The following is an 8,913-nucleotide window of genomic DNA, read 5'->3' on the forward strand; positions in this document are numbered from 1 at the left end:
GTGAGGCTCGAAACAATCTTCAATCACGAGCTCAACATCTTTGCTACTCCAAGCCGTCTAGGGCGTCGGAAAACACCCAAGAGTAACAAGAAATCCGCAGCAAACTCAAGAATCAAGTCCACTAGATGCAACTCACTAAGCAATGTACTTGAATCTCACTGAATCTCACTAGGATTAGCAATCAAGCAAGGAGATGAGTGGATGGAGTGTTCTCTAGCTCAAAGTATGTCTCAAGTGTACCAAAGTGCAAGAGAAAACCCTCCAAGACTGGTCACCTTCTATTTATAAGCCCCCTCAACAAATAGAGTCGTTGGCTCTTTTACTAGGCAGGATACAGGGTCATCGGACGCACAGTAGGGAGCCACCGGACGTTGGAACCCTACGTTCGGTGCCCTGATAACGGCCACATGTCGTCCTTTTGAATTTTGCATGTCAATCTCTAACGGCTACATCCAAACCATTGGGCGCTGTCAAGTGAGCACCAAAAGCATTCGGTACTCACCGGATCCGTACGTAGAGAGAGTGTAAAATGCGCAGGGTCACCGGACGCTGACCACTGGATGCTCTCCGGTGTGTCCGATGCTCTTGTTAGAAACGCTCGCAGATGTCTGTCTTCACCAGATGCACGAATAGTAAACACCCTACGTCCGGTGTTGAGCGTCCGATGTGCTCGACTCACTAGCGCCAGAGATAGACACCTCACCAGACGCACAGGTGCAGCGTCCAGTGCTACCAACACCTGCGTCCGGTGAGTGTTTCTCACCCACAACTTCACTAAGATTTCCACCGGTGCAATAGAAAATATGTGTTTCATTTTCTCAACAGGGCACTACCATTGGTGGTGGACACTTGGTGGTGTTAGCACATTTGCAAAGGAGGTGGAGTTCCTAGGGTAGGGAGGGGTTTGGGTTCCTCTAGCGGGATTCGGCGCTTTTGAGAAAATGAAACATATATTTTCTATTGCGTCGGTGGAAAGTTTAGAGAAGTTACGGGAGTGTTTCTCACTAAGAAAAACTCATCAAACACTGGTGTTGGTAGCACCGGACGCGCTCTGTGCGTCCGATGAGTGGTACTTGCTGAGGTGTACACACCAGACCCGCACACAGTAACATGAGCGAGTATACCTAGGCAGCAGGCCGGCCTGGCCCGGCACGGCATGACATCGGGCCGGCACGACATGTTGCCTAATTTGTCGAGGGGGCATGTCATGCCCTACGAGCCATGCCTTACCAGCCTGCGTGCCTAACCTCTAGCCCATCAAGCACGACAAAAATGGAGGACTAGGCCATTTTGCATACCGGGTTGGCCCATCAAGCACGACAAAAATGGAGGACTAGGCCAGCCCATAGCCCGTTGAACAGATAACATATCAATAAACATAGATTTAAAAGCAGATTTCAAATATATTCATCAGTTCATCACTTTATCAGTATAAAGATGACATTCAAACACAGTTACACAGATGACAGATGTAGAGAATAGATTTAGATATCAAAATGAGCTGTTTTGTGCAATGCTGCCTCATTAAAATCTACCTAGGTAAAACTGACCCTTGTGAGAAACCCTAGGTAGGAAAAAAGAGTGCAGCCAGCTCTAAATGTCTTAAGTCTTACTGTCTTAACAATATTATAGACCATTATTCAAATGTTCAAATGAAAACTAAGCAAGTGAGTGAGGGACACTACCACTCTCAACTCACACAAAAGTACCAACACTCCTAGCAAACAAATGTCAATCTCTCACCCACCAGCACTAGTAGCCTCATCTACAACTTCAGGTTCATCCAGGAACAAATTCTCAAAGGCATCTTCAATTTCCTTGGTTTCAGGAGCTTGATGTTGCTCTCTCTTCTCTTCTAGCTCCTAGTCCTTCAACAATGTTAGCATCTCCACATGTTCGGGTTTCATGCTTCAGCGTCGTTCTTCTAGGATCCTGCCTGATAAACTGAAACAAGACTCTGAAGAACAAGTGGAAACAAGAACTGACATGATATCTCTGGCCATAATAGCCAAGATGGGATAGGTTAATTTGTGATCATGCTACCACAGGATAATGTCAAAACCATCCTCATAAGAAGTTATGTAGTCGCTATCCAAATAGCTTGCAAGTTCAGAAGCAGTAGATTGAGAAGAAGATCAGGCAGTTGAAGGACCACGTAGATATGATCCTCCAAAAATTCTCCCCCAAGCCTATTTTCTCTTACCTATGACTGAGGTAGGACCAGGAACTCTTTGATTCTTGGCTGCACCAAACTTTCTCGAATATTTCTCAAACAATTTATGCAACTCAGTTTTCACATCAGCATAGTAAGCAGTGTAATCAGTACCACTAGATTCATGAAGTAAATGGAGGACCCTTTGCATACCTATGAGCTTAGCTCTAGGGTCAAGAATGAATGCAAATGAATAGGAATGTCCTTCCAATACTTAAGAAATTTACTCTACATAGGAAACACAAAGGCTCTCAGATTAAGATCTCTTTCACAAGCAGGCAAATGGGTTGCAATCTCCAGAACATGGTGTAGCACAAGAGGACTGATAGGATAATAAACACCAGACAGTTGTCGAGGGTATCGGTAAGGGGTACCCTCAGCGACGCGCATTATGAGATTGCCCGTACGAAGGTCGAGACCCTCAATTCGACGCTCTGATCTTACGTATGCGCCGCCATCGACGGTCGCAGCCTCGAAGACGGAAATAGCGTCGAGCGAATCGGTCAGGGCTCGAGCGACGACTGCCGTCGAAAACGGAAGCGGGCTCGAGCGAACCGAGAGGCGTCGGGCGCAAGGACACTGTCCGCCGCCTGACGCGCGCACGCGGGCCGGAGCATTAAATGCACCTGACGCTTCCCCACCTAACACACGGGTCACGGAAGGCGTGATAGGGAACAAGCTTCTGTCCCATCGTTCTTTTTGCAGCCTTCCCACCGAACGACCCAGGGCGTGTCAGGACGCAGGAAACAAGGATGGAACGTCTAATCGGGACCCCCTCGAGACACCCAAGGTCAGCGCTCCAGATATCAGCATATTACACGGCGTCCGACCCTCGACCGAACAGGGTCCCTTCCTAGGGACAAGTTGGGCGTCGACTGACAACACCACAGCTACCCCGCCGGATCCGCCACCATACCGTACAAGCATGCGACCTCAGAACCAGCACAAGGCGGCTGGCAGGGCAGAACGCAGGAGCATGCGTAATCATCACCGGGCTATCAAGATGGGACGGCTCGAGGCCATGCCGTACGGAAGCCTCGAGTAGGTCAGCGCTCCATGCGGCTATCGATCCCTACTCTAACATCTACGCATGTACCCTGTGTCTCTCCTTGGAGCTATAAAAGGAGAAACTCAGGAATAGAAGGAGGGGACATCACAACACAAGACCACGCTCATACGTAGTAAAGCTCCACACTTCATACCACGCTTGTATTCGCCCCTGTACAAGCACTTAGGTGCAAGATAATACAAACTCTCTCCCCCCGCTGGACGTAGGGCCTTCTCTTGCCCGAACCAGGATAAATCTCTGTGTCTTCTTGCATCACCATCCGGAAAAGGGAGCACGCATACAAATTTACTCGTTGGTGTGACCCCCCGGGGGAAAAACACCGACAGTTGGCGCGCCAGGTAGGGGTCCTGCGTGTTTTTCATCGATTTCCCACTCCTTTCCGGATGGCTACTCTTGCCTCGCCGTTTCCGCGCTCCACGGTGATTTGGTTTGGGAGTCTCGAGTTCATGTCTACGGGCTCCGGCTACGACATGATCTTGCTCTCAGTCAAAGGACCAGGAGGAGCCCGCGTTACGCCAGCACGGTTGAAGGCCCCGAGACGCCCTCATCACCACGCCTCCCCGCCTAAGAAGAGGCACGGACAGCACCACCGCGGCCCTTCTGCTTCAGCACGACCAACAACTCGTGCGAGGCAGGATGTGGGCCACAAGTCGGCAGCACCATGTGACGGAGCAACAAGTGCGACGACTCAGCACCGCGCGACGACGGGAGGGGACGCGTCTCGCGCCCTCTCCCCCACCGCAGCTAGGCTACTTCCACACGGGTTGTTCTCTCCAAGGGCGGCACTGCCGTTCGGAATGGACAACGCCGCGGCGTCGCTCGCCAGGACGATATGCCCAAACGCCCAGACGTACGTGGAAAGACCCATGGTCCTCCCACATAGCTCTGAAGCACGGCGGCCGGCGTCCGATCTGCCGGACCTTTCCCGAGTACGAGGCCTCCGTCGTCTAGGCCCTGGACGATACTCGATCACCTCCCTCAGGCAACGATTGCTGGAGGAAGGACGTGGGTGTTTCTACGCCGCCGAACCGGACTCCGACTCCGAGACAGACAGCTATGACCCTACGAGGGAATGTTATCACATCGACGGGGCGGTAGAAACTACTGACGAGACACGGGATGCTGCTGCGGGTGGTCGAGCCCCCGCGGCGCGAGAAGACCCCAGGACGCCTGGGAACGACGGACAAGTCGACCCCCCACCTCAGGAAGACAGAATCGCGCAGCTCGCGCAGCTGCGGGAGCTCAAAATGAAGCTCGACGAAGACCGCGAGCGCCTCGTCCTGCTCGAGCAAATCCTCGAACAAGACCTGCCCTACCCGCCGGGCGGAAGTGTCCGCAGACGCGCTCGAGAGGTACATCGACAAATCGTCGGTGACGCAGAGGCGGAGCAACCTGTCAGCCGTTTCCCTCGAGCAGGCCAGAATGTAGTGGCAGCGACGATGCTGCTACGTAACATGCCAGAGCCGTCGAATTCCCAGGCCCGACGCATTCGAGATGAAGTTCAGACATTGCTCCAGGTGGCAGCAGTTCAACAAGCCGAAAGTTCGGCGTCTCGACGACGAGGAGCTGCCACAGAGAAGCGCGACGAACAGCCTCTAAACGAAGAGGAGGTGTCAGTCCATCAACAACCTCCCCCTCGAGGTAGAAAGACCGCTCTCATCCTCCCTGCCGACAATCAGCGTCGACACGACGCGCGGCACGACATCAAAGAAAATAGACGCCGCCGGCACGGAGACGCGGAAGAACGTGGTTATAGCGCGCATCGCGGTGGGAGATACGACAGCGACGAGGACCGGGTGGCCCCCGAGCCACCGGGCCCGCGGGTGTTCAGCAGGGCGATTCGCAGCGTGCCCCTGCCCAATCCGTTTCGACCCCCGACCAGCATCGCGAAGTACAACGGAGAGACCAAACCAGAGTTATGGCTGGCCGATTTCAGGTTGGCCTGTCAGCTAGGTGGCGCTCGAGGTGATGACCGAGCCATCATCAGACAGCTACCCCTTTTCCTCTCCGACACCGCCCGTCGATGGCTCGAGGAACTCCCTGCCAATCAGATCCACAACTGGGTTGATCTGGTCAGAGTCTTCGAGGGTAACTTCAAAGGGACCTACATACGGCCAGGGAACTCGTGGGACCTCAGTAAATGCAAGCAGAAGTCAGGAGAAACTCTTCGGGAGTACGCTCGACGCTTCTCGAAGCAGCGCACTGAGTTGCCGCACATCCCTGACCACGACGTCATCTTGGCGTTTGTCTCGGGCACCACCAGTCGAGACTTGGTGCGGGAATTAGGTCGCAATCGACCTCAGACTGTCGACGAGCTGATGGACGTAGTAGCTAACTACGCGGCAGGGGAGGAGGCAGTCGGCGCCTTCTTCAGCTCAGAAGGAAGAAAAGGCAAGCAGCCCATCGGTGAAGATGGGACTTCCAGTCGAGGCCTCAAGAAAAATAAAAAGAAGCAGAAAGTGTGGCAGTTCCACCGGGAAGACTCAGATGACAACCTCGTCGCCGCCATGGGTCGAAAGAAGCCGCGAGGCCCTCCGGATGGAGGCATCTTCGACAAGATGTTGGAGGAGCCGTGCCCTTACCATAAGGGGGGCGCCAACCACAAACTCAAGGACTGTCGTATGCTGAGAAAGCATTTCGACGGTCAGGGGTTCAAAAAAGATACGCGTGATGACTCCAAAAAAGAGAAGGCTGGCGGCAAGGAGGACAACAAAGATGACGACGGCTTCCCCGCCGTCCACGACTGCTACATGATCTATGGCGGGCCCTCGACTCGGTTGACCACGAGGCAGCGCAAAAGGGAGCGTCGCGAAGTCTTTGCAGCAAGAATGGCGGTGCCCCAATACCTTAGCTGGTCGAGCACTCCCATCACTTTCGACCAAGAAGACCACCCTGACAAGGTAGTCGCCCCAGGCGTCTACCCGCTCGTCGTCGACCCCATCATCGTCAACACCCGACTATCGAAAGTGCTGATGGATGGTGGCAGCAGCCTCAACATCATCTAACTCGAGACCCTCGATCTCCTCGGCATCGATAGAGGACGCCTCCAGCCAAGCGCCGGCGGTTTCCATGGCGTCGTACCACGGAAAAAGGCACTGCCAGTAGGTCGAATCGACCTACCGGTCTGCTTCGGCACGGCGGCCAACTTCAGGAAGGAGACCCTCACCTTTGAGGTGGTTGGGTTCCGAGGCACGTACCACGCCATCATCGGGCGCCCGGGCTACGCCAAGTTCATGGCTATACCCAACTACACATACTTGAAGCTGAAGATGCCTGGTCCCAAAGGCGTCATCACTGTCAGTTCCTCCTTCGAGCACGCGTACGAGTGCGACGTCGAGTGCGTCGAGTACGGGGAGGCGGTCGAGAGCTCCACCGAGCTCGTTGCAAAGCTCGAGGCCATGGCCGCTGAGGCTCCAGAGCCTAAGCGTCATGCGGGCAGCTTCGAGGCGGCGGAAGGAACTAAGAAGATCCCGCTCGACCCCAACAACTCCGACGGCAAGGTGCTGACGATCAGCACCGACCTCGACCCCAAATAGGAAGCCGTGCTCGTCGACTTTCTCCGTGCAAATGCTGATATGTTTGCATGGAGTCCCTCGGACATGCCAGGCATACCGAGGGAAGTCGCCGAGCACTCCTTGGAAATTCGAGCCGGTTCCAAGCCAGTGAAGCAGCGGTTGCGCCGATTCGACGAGGAAAAGCGCAAGATCATTGGCGAGGAAGTCCACAAGCTTTTGACGGCCGGATTCATCAAGGAGGTTCATCATCCTGACTGGTTAGCGAACCCTGTATTAGTTAAGAAAAAGAATGGGAAAATGAGGATGTGTGTCGATTATACTAGTTTGAATAAAGCATGTCCAAAAGTTCCCTTTCCATTGCCACGCATTGATCAGATTGTCGATTCTACCGCGGGATGTGAAACCCTTTCTTTCCTTGATGCTTATTCTGGTTACCACCAAATAAAAATGAAAGAGTCCGACCAGCTCGCGACCTCTTTCATCACACCTTTCGGGATGTATTGCTACGTGACCATGCCATTTGGGCTTCGAAACGCGGGAGCCACGTATCAACGTTGCATGCTCCACGTATTTGGCGAACATATAGGCTCAACGGTCGAGGCCTACGTCGACGACATTGTCGTCAAGTCAAAGCGACGAGGAGACCTGATCCAGGACCTCGAGGTTGCCTTCAGCTGCTTACGCACCAGCCGGATCAAGCTCAATCCTGAGAAGTGCGTTTTCGGCGTGCCTCGAGGCATGCTCCTAGGATATATCGTTTCGCAGCGCGGTATCGAGGCCAACCCCGAGAAAGTCTCGGCCATCACGAAAATGGGGCCAATCCGAGACATCAAGGGTGTGCAGAGAGTCACGGGGTGCCTGGCGGCTCTGAGCCGTTTCATCTCGAGACTAGGAGAAAAGGCATTACCATTATATCGACTCCTAAAGAAGGTCGAGCGCTTTTCTTGGACCCCCGAGGCCGAGGAAGCACTCGAAAAACTGAAAAAGACGCTGACCTCGGCACCAGTCCTGGTTCCACCTCAACCTGCAGAGCCGCTGCTCCTCTACGTCGCGTCGACGACCCAGGTCGTCAGCGCGGCGGTGGTGGTCGAGAGGCAGGAGGAGGGACACGCGTTACCGGTTCAGAGGCCAGTATATTTCGTCAGCGAGGTGCTTTCGGAAACCAAAGCACGTTACCCCCAAATCCAGAAGCTAATTTATGCCGTAATCCTTGCCCGTCGCAAGCTGCAGCATTACTTCCTCGGCCACCCCATCACGGTGGTCTCGTCTTTTCCTTTAGGCGAAATAATCCAGAGCAAAGAAGCCACGGGAAGAATAGCAAAATGGTCCGTCGAGCTCATGAGTGAGACTCTCACTTATGCGCCTCGAAAGGCCATCAAATCGCAGGCCCTGGTAGACTTCATCGCAGAATGGACGGACACCCAGCTCCCCCCAACCCAGGTCCAGGCGGAACTATGGACGATGTATTTCGATGGGTCGCTCATGAAAACAGGAGCCGGAGCCGGCCTGCTGTTCATCTCACCCTTGGGCGTCCACATGAGGTACATAATCAGGATTCATTTTGCCGCATCTAACAATGTCGCAGAATATGAGGCCCTCGTCAACGGTCTCAAGATCGCTATCGAGTTAGGAGTCCGACGCCTCGACGTCCGAGGCGACTCCCAACTCGTCATCGACCAGGTAATGAAAACCTCGAGTTGCCACGACCCAAAAATGGAAGCGTACTGCAAGGAGGTCCGTCGACTCGAAGATAGGTTCCACGGCCTCGAGCTTGTCCATGTCGCTCGACGCTACAACGAGGCAGCCGACGAACTCGCCAAGATCGCATCTACCAGAGGCACAGTGCCGCCTGATGCATTCTCAAAGGATCTTCACGAGCCATCCGTCGACCTAGGCACGGGGGCTGGCGTCGACACCACCATCGCCCAACCAACCAATGCTGTCGATGCGCTCTTGATGGAGGAAGAGGTGATGGAGATTGAACGATGACCGGGGCGACCATTCGATTGGCGCACACCGTTCCTCGACTGCCTTATCCGCGGTGAGTTGCCAGAAGACAAGACAGAAGCTCGTCGTATCGCTCGACGGGCCAAATCATATGTGATCTATGGCGAAGA

Source organism: Sorghum bicolor, chromosome 2 (genome assembly GCF_000003195.3).
Source record: "Sorghum bicolor cultivar BTx623 chromosome 2, Sorghum_bicolor_NCBIv3, whole genome shotgun sequence".
Taxonomy (NCBI): domain Eukaryota; kingdom Viridiplantae; phylum Streptophyta; class Magnoliopsida; order Poales; family Poaceae; genus Sorghum; species Sorghum bicolor.